Source organism: Nyctereutes procyonoides, unplaced genomic scaffold (genome assembly GCF_905146905.1).
Source record: "Nyctereutes procyonoides isolate TBG_1078 unplaced genomic scaffold, NYPRO_anot_genome, whole genome shotgun sequence".
Classification (NCBI taxonomy): Eukaryota; Metazoa; Chordata; class Mammalia; order Carnivora; family Canidae; genus Nyctereutes; species Nyctereutes procyonoides.
In genome coordinates, this window is record NW_026575146.1 from 1,129,951 (window position 1) to 1,147,498 (window position 17,548).

At 39.8% G+C, this 17,548-nt stretch overlaps 1 pseudogene; it reads left to right on the plus strand.

Annotated features, from left to right (window-relative positions):
• The first annotated feature begins 602 nt into the window (after positions 1-602).
• On the plus strand, positions 603-1,012 carry LOC129499756 (uncharacterized; annotated as a pseudogene).
• The last annotated feature ends 16,536 nt before the right edge of the window (positions 1,013-17,548 follow it).

Here is a 17,548-nt window from a genome sequence, read left to right on the forward strand (position 1 = left end):
AACCAGGAAAAGAAGCACCTTTCACCTACAATGGCCCTCCAATGCCCTTCACTGGTAGATCATGACATTGTGGTCTCCATGGAGGAGAAATGCTTAATTTCCATCCCCATTATTGCAGAGTAGGTAACAAAGGGTGCATTTGGATAAGGGGCAATACCTTAATAACCAGCAGAAAATAGAGACAAATAAGCCTTGCTACATAATAACAAATTAAGACCAGAGTCACATGGAAAATAAAGCAGAAATTCAAAGCAATGAGTGTCCAGATCTGGGTTCCTGGATACCATTCTCCCATAGAAGGAACCAGGGCTTTTCAGAGAAATGGTCATGCCACAGCTAGGCAAAGAACATACCAGATGAGCCTGGAACATCTTGTGGTGCCAGAAAGCAAGTGTTTTAAAACAAGATGATGGGAGGCCAGTGGTGCTGGGAGCCTGGTGGGTACCTGTTCCTCGCAGCTGGGGTGGGGGTGGCAGCACAGCAGTGAGTGTGCCCACTCCCTAGCTGCAGCAGGGGAGGCACTGTCTCCCATCCCCAGCCCCTGCACTGGTGCAGCCACCCTGCTCCCTCTGCTTGCCCTCCCTCCTCCCTTTGCTCGCACCATGGCTTATCAGCAGACTGAAGGACGACAGCTTGCTAAGTTCAAGGAGGCTTTTTCCCTATTTGACAAAGATGGTGATGGCACCATCACAACAAAGGAACTTGGCACTGTCAGAGGTCACTAGGTCGGAGCCCAACAGAAGCTGAATTGCAGGATATGATCAATGAGGTGGATGCTGACAGTAATGGCATCATTGCCTTCCCAGAATTTTTTACTATGGCTAGAAAATTGAAAGATACAGACTGTGAAGAAATTCTGGAGACATTCCAAATCTTTGACAAGGATGGCAATGGTTATGTCGGTGCAGCAGAACTACATCATGTTATGAACAACTTAGAAGAAAAACTAACAGGTAAAGAAGCAGAGATTGATGGAGGTAGACAAAGCAACTATGTGAACTTTTACAGTTGATGAATGCAAAATGAAGACCTGCTTTCCACTCCTTTTCCTTCCTCTGGAAGAATCCAATTGAATCTTTTCTTACCTCTTGCAAAAAAAAAAAAAGTTCATTTACTCATTCTGTTTCAATATAGCAAAACTGAACGTTAAAAGTAACTTCTGTCCACACACACAAAATCTGCAGGTATTGGTTGGTGGTTCTGTCCCGTAAAGACCAAGCTACACATCAGTTTTCCAATATAAATACTTGTATTACCTTAAGGATAAGGAAGCACTTAGTGGACTCCCTGCAGTTCCATTTGCTCATGATTAATAGACTGGGCTGGCCAGTTTTTCATACATGTGGCTTGACAATTGAACACAGTAGGTATTTGTATTAAAAATGAAAACTTAAAACACAAATTTAAAACAATTTAAATGAGTTCTAGTTCAGATTGTTAATATAAACCATCATAGCTCGTGTACTGAAAAAAAGATTAAAATTGCTTTACCTCAGGAGGCTGTGCAGAAATATGGGTGAAGGATAAAACTGTCTAGACATAGCCTCACTTAGCAGGACGGTCCTTGTATACTCCTCTGTGCCCCCACCCATGGTGACAATGACACACATCCTTGTCACAAGCTGTGTGTGTTGGTTCAGTGTTGTCTGTGTTGTACTAGGGTGAAATGGGTGTCAGGCTGTCACCATTCACACAAATTTTTAAAAAGAAACCTTTACCAAGGGAACATCTTTGGACTCTGTTTTTAAAACCATCTGAACCATGACTTGGAACCAGCTGAGTAGGCTGTGGCTATGGACTTATGCACAGCCATCAACATTGCTATTCAAGAAATTATAATTTACGCCCATTTCAAGTTGTAAATGCTAGTCTTTTTTTTCCAATAAAGAGACCATTAACTTAAAAATTAAATTAATAAAACAAAATGATGGGAAATAAGTCTAAAGGATAACAGCCAAACTTGAAGGGGCTCTTCTGCCCAAAGAGGAGACAATCTGAATAAAAAAATAGCCAATGATATTAATATACTGCACAAAATATAGTAAGAATCCATGAGTCCATACTGATACAAATAAATAACTGAATAAACAGAGAAGAAAAGAAAACTATTCCTTACAATGGAATTCCAACTAATGTATATATGTGAGTAATAATGGGAAAAGAATGCCACCCCTAAAATACTACAGTAATCATTGCTTCAGGCAAGAATTATCAATGAATGATAAAATTAGTGGCAAAAGTATTATGAGAAACAAGATATTTACATAGTTGCAAAGTAGTTCCTAGAGAAAATGCTAATTAAAGAGGAAAAATATTTACTTCACAGTAGGGAAATCTAGCAGATACTACCTTAACCAAATGATCACAGTTAATATCACTAATGACGTGACAAATCACGTGTCTCTTGGGATGCCTGGGTGGCTCAGTGGTTGAGCGTCTGCCTTTGGTTCAAGGCGTCCGGGATCAAGTCCCACATTGGGCTTTCTGCATGGAGCCTGCATCTCCCTCTACCTATGTCTCTGCCTCTCTCTCTGTGTGTGTGTGTCTCTCATGAATAAATAAATAAAAATATTTTAAAAATAAAAAAATAAATCATGTGTCTCTTGGTATGACACACTGAGAAGGACACAACATAAATTCTATAGTATTTTTACCAAAAATGCACAACCCAAATTTATTCATGAAGAAACATCAGACAAACCCAAATGAGGAACATTCTGCAAAAATAACTGGCTAGTACTTTTTTAAAGTGTTAAGGTTATGAAAGACAAAGAAAGAGTAGAGACTGTTCTAGTTTAAAGGGATGAATCAAGCAAAGTGGCTAGGATGCAAAATGAGAAGAGATGCTCACTCCCAAGGTCATGCGAGTATAGGGCTAGCCCCGAAGGAGACCAAGGAGACATGACAACTAAATGCAACATGTCATCCTGGTTTAGATCCTGGACATTAATAGGGAAACTGTGAAATTCGAATAAGTTCTTGTAGATTATGTAATAGAATTGTATCAATGTTAATTTCCTGATTCTGGTCATTGTTCTGTAGTTATATAAGATTAACCTTTGAGGACTCTGGATATCCAGGAATTTTTTTGTACTGTTTGTACAACCTTATTAAGTTTAAAATTAATTTAAAACAAAAGTTTAAAAGTTTTTAATTTAAAAATATTAAAGACAAACATCAAGTAAGGATATAGGTTGCTGATGAAGAGCCTAGCATAATGTCACCTGTGGCAGCACTTGCTAAGTCAGGAAATGATAATGCACAGTGAGAGCATGGGCTTTGGAACCATCCACATGTGGCCTCAATTCCGACCTTGTTGTTACTTATTAATTGTGTGATGTCCTAATCTTCCTAAGCCTCAGTTTACTCATATGTAAAGTAGATTGTCATAATACCTACTTTTATGATTATTATTATTTTTAAAAGGTTTTATTTGTTTATTCATGGGAGACACAGAGAGAGAGCCAGAAACACAGGCAGAAGGAGAAGCAGGCTCTTCGCAGGGAGCTGGATGTGGGACTCAATCTGGGATCCCGGGATCACACTCTGAGCCAAAGGCAGACGCCCAACCACTGAGCTACCCAGGTGTCCCTGATTATGATTCTTTACATTCCTATATCTATTGTGATAATCTATATTCAATAAACAACATTTGTAGAGAACTCAGTACAGACTCAGCTTATAAAATTCTTTCTAGTTGTTATTGAGGCTATTATGATTAGCCCCATCAATAACTAGGTTATTCTTTGTGAACAGTTAAACACTGTGCACTAATGAGCCCCTTTAAGACCATATCGGTACCCCATAAACTATGTTTCTAAAGTTCTGATGTATCTCACTGTAAGTAAACCCAATACATGAAATTTTAAACTTACAAAACAGATATATAATAGGTGATTATTTTTTATTAGAACATGATTCATGGACTCTTTTGGGGAGCAAATAGCATTTGGTTTACTTTTAATTTCGCAGAAACAGGTCTATGACATAAAGCAATTATTTATGCATTGCCTTAAGCAGACTGAGAAAGGACCACTGCTGGACGGCTTAGGGGTGGGGAGAATCTGGCTTACTAATAAACCTTAAAGGTTGACTCTTTGAAAGGGGTAAAGAGAAGCCAAACTCCCTGGTTTGTCTTTTCTAAGCAGATTCTGAACTACTTAAATGTGATGACATAGATCAAATATTTGAGGTTAAGGATTGCTTGTAGGTTCATGCTTTCTCCTTGAGTCCGTTTTTGAGATAACTCCAGCATAAATACCAGAGAAGCACAGAAGAAGGTTGAAAATGCCTAAACATATTCTATTTAGTGCTATTTCAGTGCTAAGTCAAACATTAAAACGTCTGGTGTTCCTAGTAATACATTTATTTTATGAAATGATATAAGATGAGAGACTTCTGTGGCAACTGCTTCATATGTAAGTAAAGGGTACAAATCATCACAGAATATGCCAATCGCTGTCTTCCAAATATTTCCAATAATCCTTTAAGTCTAGGAAACAACAGTTAAATTCCTGAATAAATTCTTTTATCTAAAATCTGTTCCAAAGGTTTGGAAACCCAACTTTTGAATATTAACCGAAGAGTTTCCATCCAGTAATCTGGAAAGTTTGCTCAAATACATGCTGACTTGAACCAAGCAGATGTGTTGTTTTGTAATTGTTCACTGGCCCCTTGTTGATCACTAAGTACTGTGACCTGAGCACACTGGATACTCTAAAGCATCTTCATCTCTGAGTCTCATCCAACATTGCTTCCCTTCACTCAGCACTTGTTACCGTATGTTGTTAAGACTGAGTATATTTAAAACAAGTGTCATCTAAACCATTATGCTGGTATCTCCAATTCCATCCAGTCTCCATCCTGTCCCTCAGCCTTTGGACAAGCCGTGACTCTCTCCCTCTTCAACTCTTCCCTTCACCTGGGTTCCTAGTCTTATACCCAGAAGCTTCTTCCAATGTACCATTTACTTTTCTGGTTTTCTTCTAAAAATATGTAGGCCTCCTTTATGCTTTCTCTGAATATCTTCTGTACAATTAGCTCTACACTTATTGTTTCTCAGCCCAAATAATTGGTTTATTGTTTAAACCTGCTATCTAGCCTCACTTCTCTACAGAAATAAATCCAAGGACCTGTTATTAATATCTGTCTTCTCTGTCTCCACCACTTCTGCCTTTGGTGAAGACATTGGGCTCAATCCTAACTCTGAACCTTTACTCCTCTTGTGGCCAGGCTGAAATATTTCCTCTTCTTCATTTATTTCACTACTACACTTTACTACCTTAAAGGTCCAGCATGTGCCCCTTGGCATCTGTAAAGTGTCACCAGGATCTCCCTTCTCTGAACTCTTAAAATATTGTAGGTAGGACCCACTGCATCTCAGAAGTTCACCTGAATTGTGCTCAGGGTGCTACAAAATCTGTACTTTATGCAGTCGTTCTTTCTTGGCTAAGGTATGAACATGTATGCTTCATCATGCCAACTGGACTGTGTCTCCCAGGAATGTGAATTTTGCATGGAGTGACCAAAGGAGAAAATGGATGGAATTAAACTAGCCAGGCTGCAGAGACCTAGTAAGCCTGTGTCCTAGTCCACCTCCTAGATCCTGGGAGGTACAGGATTTGGCTGGACTTGGCTCTTCACACGTCCTTCATTTCTGTGAGCCACACATTTTTCCCCCTTAAGTTGGCCAGAGTAAGAATTCCTCCCTACATCCAAATAAACTTAACTAGGATTCTCCTATTGCCTTTTATCACTGTTTAATTTGAGAAAAAAAGGAGCTAATTAAGTCTTGTGAAGCAAGGAGAAAGTTTCTTAAGGGCAGAAATTTGGTCTTATGACTCTATATGCCTTACATAAATTTTGAACAATTCAACTGCATGACAATAATATATGAAAATCCTCATCTATAAACAAAGAGACAAGAATAGCCATCTGAGGGATGCCTGGGTGGCTCAGTGGTTGCGCATCTGCCTTTGGCTCAGGGCGTGATCCCGGAGTCCCGGATCAAGGCCCACATCAGGCTCCCTACGGGGATCCTGCTTCTCCCTCTATGTCTCTGTCTCTCTCTCTCTCTGCATGTCTGTTGCAAATAAATAAATAAAAATCTTAAAAAAAAAAAGAATAGCCATCTGAGATCTTTATGATTCCATGTTGCAGTGGAGGGTCATTCACTCATTTTGTAAACACATTCTGAGTACCAGCTGCTAACCATGCACTAAGCACGGGAGTTGTGTGCAGGATGAAAAAGACAAAAGACACAGCACCTTCCCTGGCTCCTGTAGCTGGAATTCCACTTTCAAGTTGAACTTGTGTCTTACACAATGATAGTATAACTAGAATTAATTTGTACTTTTACCTCTGAAGCATTTTCAAATATAACACATCATTTGTTATTCCAATTGGATCCATGGGCAAGCTGGTGTTAGATCATGTGACCAAGATCAAAACCAGAGCTACAATGAGATGACAGATCCCTTGACTTACAGTGATGTTCCTTCCATCTCTACCACAATGAGAAACATTTCCTTCAGGACACAATTAAATGCTGGTATTATATTTTATTTAATTCCCACATGACATCCAACTCATAGGTTATTCTTTTGTTGTACAAGATAAAGGCAGTTTCTGAGTTTTTGCTAAAAGAAAACAACAGAAGTACTAGCTGGTTCTGAGACATTTGATTAGCAAATATTTATTTAGTGGACAATAGCACAATGCATTGAGCTAACCTGTGTTAATAACATCCCTGCCCTCATTAAGTTTATGGTCTTGTGGGAGAACAGGTGTCATGTGTAGTGAGTGCTAGGATGAGAAGATATAGCACATGTTCAAGTTCCCAAAATTGTTATGTTCCCAAAGAATCTGAAGTGAATTTCTCAGTCTTTCTCAATCATTTGTATCTTGATTGAAACTGATCAGCCTTGGTTTTGCCTCATTTCAAAGCCAATGTCTCTTCATCTTCACAGTATCACTTCCCTCCAAATTTCCCCCTTTCTTCACTACAGTCCCCCTTCCAAATTCTGAATTTCTAAGGAGATCCCCAATACCATCCTGACCCACAGGATGTTCACAAAGATCCTGATGGATGCTCAGCAGTCCTCAGAGGTCCATAAAAATTTTCCGTTCAATTTCCTGAAAGTACAAAGTTATGTCTATTATATTGTCAGTGCTCCAGGACAGGACCAGGAGGTCAAGAGCCAAAGGGTAGGTACACCGTGGAATTTGTTCTTTAGGAATGCATTTTTGGTGAGCACCATGTATGAATGTGCCCTTCCTCTGTTTCCAAGGTCAACAGAAGTATATAAAGCTTTTCAAATTTCTTAAAAACTGGAGCCACGAAATTGATTTAATAAAAGGAATAACAATAGTAGCAATAAGTTACAAAGCAAAACTACGCTAGGACACATCTGTTGAAAGGGCAATTGATACAAAGACTAGATTTTCTATCAGCTCAGAGTCCACCTTTGCCAATTGCTAAAATGTACAATTTTCTGGACAGTCTTTTAAGATTTTATTTATTTATTCATAGAGAGAGAGAGAGAGAGAGGCAGAGACACAGGCAGAGGGCGAAGCAGGCATCATACAGAGAGCCCGACATGGAACTCGATCCAGGGTCTCCAGGACCACACCCTGGGCTGCAGGCGGCGCTAAACCCCTGCGCCACCAGGGCTGCCCTTTCTGGACAGACTTAAAGATACTGCTGTCAATTGGCATTTTTGAAAAAGAAATTTGTATAGAGAATCATTTTCATGTATAGTTATTGCTAATATAGGGAGACTGGGGTACTGCTAGAAAGGTTTGCAGAGGAGAGAAGTAAGAGCATTAAGAGATTTTATACTCAATATGTTTCTAAAGTCTGGCAGGTGAGAAAGAGCTGAAAAACTACAAAATGTAAAATAAGGTCAAGTACTGACTTAAAAGTCTGTGTATTTCTTTGATCATATATATTATGATATATATATATATATATCATCAGTTTACATATATCATTTACATATACATAATCATCTATTTTTATGTATAAATTGTTCAGAGAATTTGCTAACATTAATTACTCCTCACAGCATTCTCGTTCTATGATATCAACAGCTGGATTTTGTCTTCATTGATGAAGATGCATAAAAAAGGAGTGAAAAGATTGTTCATATCTGGAAAGGATGTGGAGGCAGTACTAGTTTCTAAATATGCACTTTGGTACTTTATTAAGAGTTCCAGCTTTGAAAAAACATAAACCCAGGTTGAAATTCAAGCTCTGCCATTTAATATCTATGTGACCGTAGGCAAGACATTTACTTTCCATGTCTCAAGTTCTTTGTCTGTAAAAAAAAAAAATGTGATTGATTACAAAAATTAGTCCAATTGTTCAGCATTGCCTATAACCCCTGCCTTTTCCCATGCTGTTTTCCAATGCATTCCCAAGGGAAGGAGTGCCTAATTCCACATCCTCGCATTTAGTTCCGTGACTTGCCTTGACCAATGAGATATTAACAGATACATTGCAAGCAGAAGATTGAAATGGACTTACACAATCAGGCTTGTTCAGAGCTTGCAATCAGAGCTTGCAGCTCTTTAATCATGAGCAGAACATGCCCAGCCCAGCCTGTTGGAGGATAAGAGACAAATAAATGGAGGAGCTGCTTGCCCCATTCATATGAACCAGGGCCAGGCTAGATCGGTCTTCAGTGAGCCAAATCCTATGTATCCTGAGCCAGCTCAGCCAAGATTGGCAGATCTGTTTAGCCAACCACTCTAGATGTATAAACAATAAATAGTTATTTTTGTACGCCACTGAGGTTTTGTGGGTTTTTGTTATGCAGCATTGCTGTGATAGTAGGTAAGTGATACATGATGGTAAAACCTAACACGTACGTATGAATGTGAGAAAATGCATGTAAATTACTTAGCACACTACCTAATGATAATAATAATAATAGTGAAAATGTGTGCTGTTATTTTGAAGAAATGATTATAGAATATGCAAAGATATTGGCAGTTCATCCATGGATCCTTAACAGGACCTGTTTAATTGGAATATTTTTACAGAATCATGCAATTTTATTTCCAGTTTCTGCAAAGAACCAAGCTGATGATCCAATTGTATTTTTTAATTTTATAAGTACCCTGGGATCTGTTCTCACAAGACAAACAGTTCTTTTCCTTCTAGAAGAATTGCTATAACTTCTTTTTTTAAATATAAAACACACACACATACACGATAGAACAAGACATTCAAATTCACTACCTATACTGAAAGAAGCCAAAGGCTAGCCTCATGAATAAACCCAAGTTATGCTATGTTGTTTCAGTGGAGGGCTGGGCAGGGAACAAGAATCAGCATCCTTTTTGTTCTTTTCCTATTTGGGTAATCTTGTTGAAATAGTTTAGTATGATGGTTAAGAAATATGAGCTTCCAGAGTTTAAATTCTGGTTCTGCCTCTGACTAACTCTGTGATCTTGAGCAAATTAAACCCTGTAAACCTCTATTAACTCACTCCTTAAGTGGGAAAAAGAACAGTAACATCTTAAGTTTGCTGCAAGGATCATGTAATAGGTGCAAAGCTTTTACAGCTGTGCCTGGCACACAACAAGGAGGCAGTGAACATTAGCTACTACTAGTCATTCTAATGAAGAAGCATGTGTTCTGTCTGCTTCATTTCTAACTAGGCTACATTGTAGAGCATACTAAGTAAGGTGAGCTTATAGACCTTGATTTAAAATAGCCCTTTGGTGTGGAACTACCCATAGCCCCCCTAAGTGTAAATCAAAAACTGAATCTCAGATGTTACATTCCAAAGCAAGGAAAAGCCACTCGTGAGAGAGAAGATACAGGGCTTGGACAAATGCCAAGAGCAATGTTTCTCGGCTACTTCCAAGCTATCTTTCCCAGTCTCTTCTGAGAGTCCAAAGTGCCTTCTGACTTTACACTATAGTTTTGTCCATTAGCACAGAGACAAATCAACATTCTTCACCTACCTAACCAACAGCATCAATACAGAAGTGAATTACCCTCCCTTCATCACCAATATTCTTCCCTTTTTGTCTACTTCTCCTATTAAGCTGGTGAAATTAATCATCAGAGCCACAGTTGAGGCCAAGTGATACTGTCCTCAGGAAGGGAGAATGGGAGAGAGCGCTCTCCATGGAGTCACTTTCTCCATATCTTCTCTTACCTTCTCTTTCTCATATTTTCGTGGTGTCAAAGAGATGGCCACTTCATCCCCTCAGGGCTTTCATGAATGGCTCTCTGTTGTGGCCTCCAGAAGCAGCTGAAACAGGTCAGGACATTCATTACATTAGCCCCAATGCCACAGTCAGTCCCACTTCTCTTTCTCGTCTTGGATCCTGTTCAGCTACACTATTCAACCAAGCAGAGCAAGCAATAAGCACCAGATGAAAATATGACCCGAATAATATGCAGGCCCTATAAAACTCATGAAATTTACTGGGCCATCTTATAAAAGTTAACAATACAAACTTTCTCCCATTATCAATTCAATCTGTTGCTCTCACAGAGAAATTTCAGTCCAAAATGCTGCCCTACCCTATTTCCTTTTACTGACTCAGCTCCAGACAGAAGAGGTAGTATTTGGGCCTTCGGGTGGAATCTGGGATTCTTCGTCAGCAGCTGCGCCCTGGGCCATCTGCCAATATAATCGGAGTGGAGCCTTAGCACCTCCAAAGTTTGATTATTTCAAGCCTCAGACTCTTCATTTCCCTCTTTTCTAAAATACCTAAGGGTCAACAGAACACATGAGAACATCACAGCACCAGCCTTAATCCTACAGAATTCAGAAGCACAAACAAATTCCCAGTAATAATCTAAACATCAGTTTCCATCTGAGGGCTGTTCTCAAGCAGACGATTGCATTTCCCAGAGCATAACATGCTATATACTCCAGATGCTTGTTGCCAGTGCCAGCCACAGGCCATTGTAAAGATTTGGGGTTATCCAGGTCTGCAAAGGAACAAGAGCAGAAAAAGACCTCCTTTTTCCTTTTGAATTTCAGGACACCAGTGAATTTATACCAAATGTTAGAATTCAGGTCTTGGGAAGTCAAGTTCACAGTGAGAGAGCAATGCTGTATCAAGACGTGAACTGTGCCACCATGTGCTCATTGCCATGTTTTGCCTGCACAGCTGAGCTTATATCCACAAATGGGAACTTAAAAAAATGAAGCATGTTCTGTTGCTCTCGTTGCACTCTGGTGTTGCCAAGAGTAATCAGCAGTGAAAAGATAAAGCCATCAGTATTTGAATTTAAATGTTAAAATAATAATAAATCTTATGGTCTCCCTAAGGTTAGTTTATAATAAAAATAACTTCTTGATCCTGGAAAACTTATCTGGTTTCTTTCTTCCTTTCATTCTCCACTTAATGACTGAAGTTACTATTTCCATGGTGGTCTCCAAACCACACTTGGTTTCTATGTAGATTGGCATGTCACCTCCAACAATTTCACCAGCTGCCTTTTCCTCTCCAGGGAATGTGATTAAAATATTAATCCAGTTTCTGGACTAATCTAGCAAGAAAGTTACATAAATCAATCTCCACACAGCTTTTTAGTTGCTCTGAAATATGCAACGTGTCCTCTCTTTTGTTATGCCTCTGTAAGAAAGTCAGGTTCTAGCAAAGCAGATATAAGTTTTTTACCTCTCTGACCCTCTACCACTTCCTGACTTCTCAAATCTGAAAGTGGGAAATTGCAAACCTGAGCCCAAAATGTAGATTTCCAAATGAGAAAAGATGAGCTGAAGGAAAACAGGAAAACGATCTAAGTTGTGCTCCCTTGGCTGCCCCACTGTCTGGCGGTGATGGCCTGAGCAAAAGTACTTGTAGAATGAGGGTCTGTTCGGTTCAGGAAGGCCAGACAGTGTTCCCTTGGTCGTGCTAATTCACCCGTTTGTCCTGCTTGCTGGAAACCATCCAGAACTGCAAATCCATCACTCGGCAAGTATTTACTGAAACCGCCTCTGGGCCTAGCACTGGGCTAAATCCTTGCTTTGGAGGAGCTTACAATCTAATTACTATAATTAGAGACCAATTGAGATTAAACTATGTGACACAAAGTAGGAGTTTGAAGAAAACGATCATTGTGGGCTAGAGTAGTTGGAAAAGATTTCATGGAGAATGCAGGACTTTGAAGGGAAGAGTAAAATAATGCTAGAGGCTTATGAGGTTGACAAAATGTGTTTAGGATGAAAGAACACTATGTGGTGCAGTGGGCTTACCTAGGGGGGATTTCCACTGCAGCAGGCGGTGCAATGCCTTCCCCTTGGCATCCTGCCCACACAGCTTCTCACTGAGAAGATGGGATTTCTCAGGTCAGGAAAAAATTTAATTTTTCCAGAAATTGTTTAGCATTTGAATTAGGATGGTGACATTGCCCACATAAAAATCGAGTTGACATCCTTAACTTATTTAGCCGTCCAATATAGAAATGTCATTGGGGATGCCTGGATGGCTCAGCGGTTGAGCCTAAGGCTCAGGACATGACCCCAGAGTTCCTGGATGAGTACCGCACTGGGCTTCCTGCATGGAACCTGCTTCTCCCTCTGCCCATGTCTCTGTCTTTCTCTCTGTGTCTCTCATGAATAAATAAATAAAAATCTTTAAAAAATTTTTAGAAATGTTATTGAGAGAAATGCCAGTACAGGCTAGATTAAAAACTGAATGCACTTTCATGTGAAGTCAGGATTATTGGTGGAGTGATAGGGCTTTTTCAAAAGGGTACTAACAGCCAAGAAAGATCACTGGTAATACCTTCTAGGATTAGGATTACAACCAGCAAGCAGTGGAATTCTGTTTCATTAATTTAGAAAAGGCATACTGTAGGTTTCAGCCTAAGTAGTTAATAAAAATGGCAACTTTATTATTTTCCCTTAATTATTAACTTAGCATGCATCTGCATACTTAATTGAACTATGTGCATTAGATGACCAAAGTGTCTCTGGAGGAACAATCGGGTTTATCCAGCTCTCCCTGAGATTGACAGAACAGGTGGGCAGGGGTGCAAGCATTTTTCAATGATGGCAAACCTGATTTTCCAAAAGAAAAACTATCAAGGCCCATTTTCTCCCTCGTGTTTAGCTAAGTTGCTGACTGAATCAACTAGGGTAGTGGGGTAATTCTGATATCTCAACTATAATTATCATTTATAACTGAAATGTACCTTTATTTAGGTTTCTCCTTTTTGGGAAGATTCTTTTTTTCTTTCAATGGAGGAAGAACAATCTTCTATCATCCTATGTATCACTTGCAGATCAGTTTTTCCACAAAGTGGACGGAAGTCTGGCTGAAACCGGTGTTTCTGAATTGTCTACATGTCAGCTTAGGAACCGACAGCAAAGCGCGCTGTGGTAGGAGTGGTAGGAGTGAGAGCAGAGCTTTCCGTGGGCACTGGAAGGTCCGTCAAAGGCAGTGCGGTGTTCACCCGACACTGTGCTGTAACCCAGTCCACTGCGTTCCATTCAGAGATGCTAACGTAATCCTGGGATCCACCACTCAGTCCCTCAGTTCTCAAGTGTTTATGATCCTATCAGATGTTCTGCAGGTTCAGAGAAGTTGTTTCTCAACCACGACCACCTGGGAATTGTGCTTGTTACTCTGACCACAAGCCTAGGACACTTCAGAGCAGCGACTCCAGCGCTTTGCAGCAAACATACATGATGAATGGTGTGCATGTGTGGACACACACCCATGGATGTTCCCAGGATCATGCACAATTCCCTGAATGCTGGCTTTAACACACCCTGGTCCAAAACAAGAAAGCATGGCAGATTATTTGATGACAGTAATAGGGAAAGGCTTGAATCTGCTCTAAGGTATGCTTTGAATAAAAGTATATATTTCATAGATGTCACCATATTACAAAAAAAAAAAACAAACAAACAAATTGAAACATTTTCACAGAGTTGCAGCATCACATCGACAACTGCTGCCTTTGACACTAAGCTGCCTGGGACACCCAGCATAGCAGTGTCACATAAGTCAACTGCAACTGGTCAGTCTCGAGGGCTACCCTGACTGGCGGCCACCAAGTAGGGCAGGTGCCATCATGCTGTCCTTTCTTGATAGAGAAGGGGCTGACACCTACGATTGTATGGAGTGATAGAGCACACACTCTGGGGACAGCCTGTCTGAATTCGAATCCTGGCTTCACATTTTCTGCTCTTCATTGGGATTGTTCACAGATATTTTAATTCTCCTCTTCCTGAGGTAGATGGCAGATTGCATCTGCCACTCTCACGTTAGGCATGGCTATGTGGCTTCTGTGAGCAGAAATGACATGTCACTTCTGGGCAAAAGCCAGTAAGCACTCCTTACTCAAGAGTGGCCCCTGTCCTGCACTATAGGAATCACCTGGAGGCTTGCTAGAAAGGCCAAATGGCAGGCTGGTCCCAAACCTCCTGAATCAAATGTGCATTTAACAAACTGCTTGGGCAATTCATATGCACATTCAAATTGGTGAAGACACAGAGCATTCTTCACCGTCTTCTCTCATCCCTGCCACAGTGACTGAAGACATTCTAGATGGCATTTAACCTAAACCCCTGGCCTGATCTGAGATAGATGAGAAGTGAAGCGTGAAGGAATTAAAACTTCGTTCTAAGGCATTAAAACCTGAGGGCTATTTTCTTGGCATAACCCAGCCCATTCTGACACCATCACTTAGTACTCTGTGACCCTGGGCAAGTTACTTAACCTCCCTGGGCCTCAGTTTCCCTTATGTAAAGCAGAGATGATAACAGTACTGACTCATAGGGTTGTTCCGAGGATTAGCATATGAATAGAGCCTGGCAATTTCTACATAAATATTAGCTTCTTTTTTTAAAGACGTGAATATTAGCTTCTAATATTGATACGCTCTGTCACAGTTCAAACCTTGCCTAGTGAAGTGCATGCAAATCCAGTCTTCTTACCACAGTGACTATAATGTTAGAACCTTTGTCCCTGGTAATGCCCCACCCCAAAACACACATACTCAAGGAATGAGTGAAATCACACATCAGACAGAAACAGGAAAATTACCCCTTCTCAGAAAAAAAGTACATCTTACTTATGGTAACTCGGCCCAAACATCCCTTCCCTGTGTTTTCACACGATGGTCATCTTCTACTCTAGCACCTACTACTATGCTGCCCCTCACCCTCCCAACCTACGTTCCAAAGCCCGCAGGTCTCTCCGGGCCTAGCTGGTGTCTGCTTTCTCCAGAAGTCTCCTTCAAACTCTGCTTTACTAGGCAACTTAGAATTTGTTTTTTGCTTTTTTGTTTTGTTTTGTTTTTACAACTTAAAATTTTTTGTCTGTTGCACCTAAGGCTTTATTCTGAACTCAATGCTGGATAAAACACCAAAAACACTAATAAATGTTTATTTTTTTGTCTTTTCTTCAAAGTCAGCATATGTAGCATCAAAGGGTTATCAAACCTGTTACAGAGAGAACTGTAGGAGGAACAGTGATGGGGATGGTATGGAGATAGTTTTCATTTGACTCCTGGTTTTTAAAGAGTCCAGTAGATTTCTGCCATTAGAGTAACTTCTTACAGATGATAAATACTTGACAATATTTTTAATGTGAAAATCATAAATCAAATATTGTTTATTCTTACTCAAATTGATAAATGATCTTTTCTCCTTGCCACTCTTACATGTATGTAAGGAAACAAAATATTCTAAGCCAGAATAAATATATTAGGTGCCTGGATTTCTCTTTCGTATTTATAAACTGACTTAAAAAAAAAAAGTCACAGTACTAAAGCAATTTACCACCGCTGGAAATTGAGACACACTCTTCGGTTCCAAAGTTGCAGAACTTTAACCAGAAACTTAGAGATGGAACCCCAACTTTTTATATTCTCTAGACCAGAGGGCAGCAGAAATTGTCCTAAAGAGCCAGACACTAAATATTTTAGGCTTTGGGAACCACTGGTCTCTGTCACCACCACTCAACACTGCTGTTGTAGCACAGGGGCAGCTCCAGACCACACGAAAATGGGCATGCTACGTTTCAATAAAGCAATTTGTGGACACTGAAATTCGAATTTCAGATGATGTTCACAGGTCACTAAAGTCTTCTTTTGATTTTTTTTTTCCAACCATTTCAAAACATAAAACCATTTTTAACTTGTTAGTGGTACCAAAAGAGGCAGAAGGCTGGGTTTGGCCCACAGGCCATATTTTGTGGACTCCTGTCCTAGGCGTGATCACAAGTTCAAGCTTCTTCAACCCACGACAAAGTCCTTAATTGTCACGGACACATGGCATTTAGCTCAATATTCACTTAAAAATCAGGTGTGAAATAATCCCATGAGCCTCTCTTTATTAGCTCAACTTGAAAAAACAAAAGAACCTAAAGATGTCAAACTTTCACCAGAACTTATGCCAGTCTTACCCATAAAAACGTCACCCATAACCCTTTTCTTCACCACACACAATTAACAATTTATGGAGTAAGAAACTAGTTGGCAGTTGTCTTCATAGATGAAGTCAGTGCAGTCTCATGCTTTTGCCAAAAGGCAGAGAAACCAGTTCTTGATGCCTCTTCTCCCCAAGGCTATTCAAGGCCAGTTGACACAGAATGACTGTGAAGCACAAGTTTTGGCTTCAACGTGGATTTTTAACCAGGAACTTTACTACTTTAAAAAAAAATTTTAATGATTTTTTTTCTAAAGAGCCTTAGTTTTTGCTATTTTTACTGACACTCATTTTAAAAGCAGCAGTGCTGAAAGTCGAGATGTCTCTATGGAAACCCAAGAGAACTCTGTTTTTTTTTTTTTTTTTTTTTTTTTTTTATTTATTTATGATAGTCACAGAGAGAGAGAGAGAGAGGCAGAGACATAGGCAGAGGGAGAAGCAGGCTCCATGCACCGGGAGCCTGATATGGGATTCGATCCCAGGTCTCCAGGATCGCGCCCTGGGCCAAAGGCAGGCGCCAAACCGCTGCGCCACTCAGGGATCCCAAGAACTCTGTTTTTATGGCCAATGACTACCTACCTAGATTATCCGTCCTGTTGGATTACTATGGACCATCTGTGATACCAGGAACATCACATCTCAGACCTATTTTTCCAAAACTATCTTATTAGATATAATTGATATATTAGTTTTGCTAAGGAGATCAGGAGAGAAAGAACTTGAGGCTTCCTTTTCATTTTTATTGACATCCCTATTTAAAATATTCTTATTACAAAAAGAATTTTGTAAATTTCAGCTGATATGATAAAAGAGAAAGAATACAATCAAATAACCTAATAGTTGCTCTGAAATTTATATCATTGATTTCCCCCCCCTCCTTTCTACTAATATCAAATACATTTTCCTGTAAAACTTTAAGTTCTCTCCCCCAGATTGTTTACCCATGGCAAGGGAGAGAAAAAACAGTAATTACATAGTACAGAAATCAAGTTATCAAAATTAACCAGGTGACCAAAATCAACACCACCCGTGAGGAACAGATGGCCTTTGGGTGCCTTTAAATGTGATTCTGAGAAAATAACATCACCTAAAATGCAGAACCTGAATCTAATCGTGAGAAAGCACCATTATTA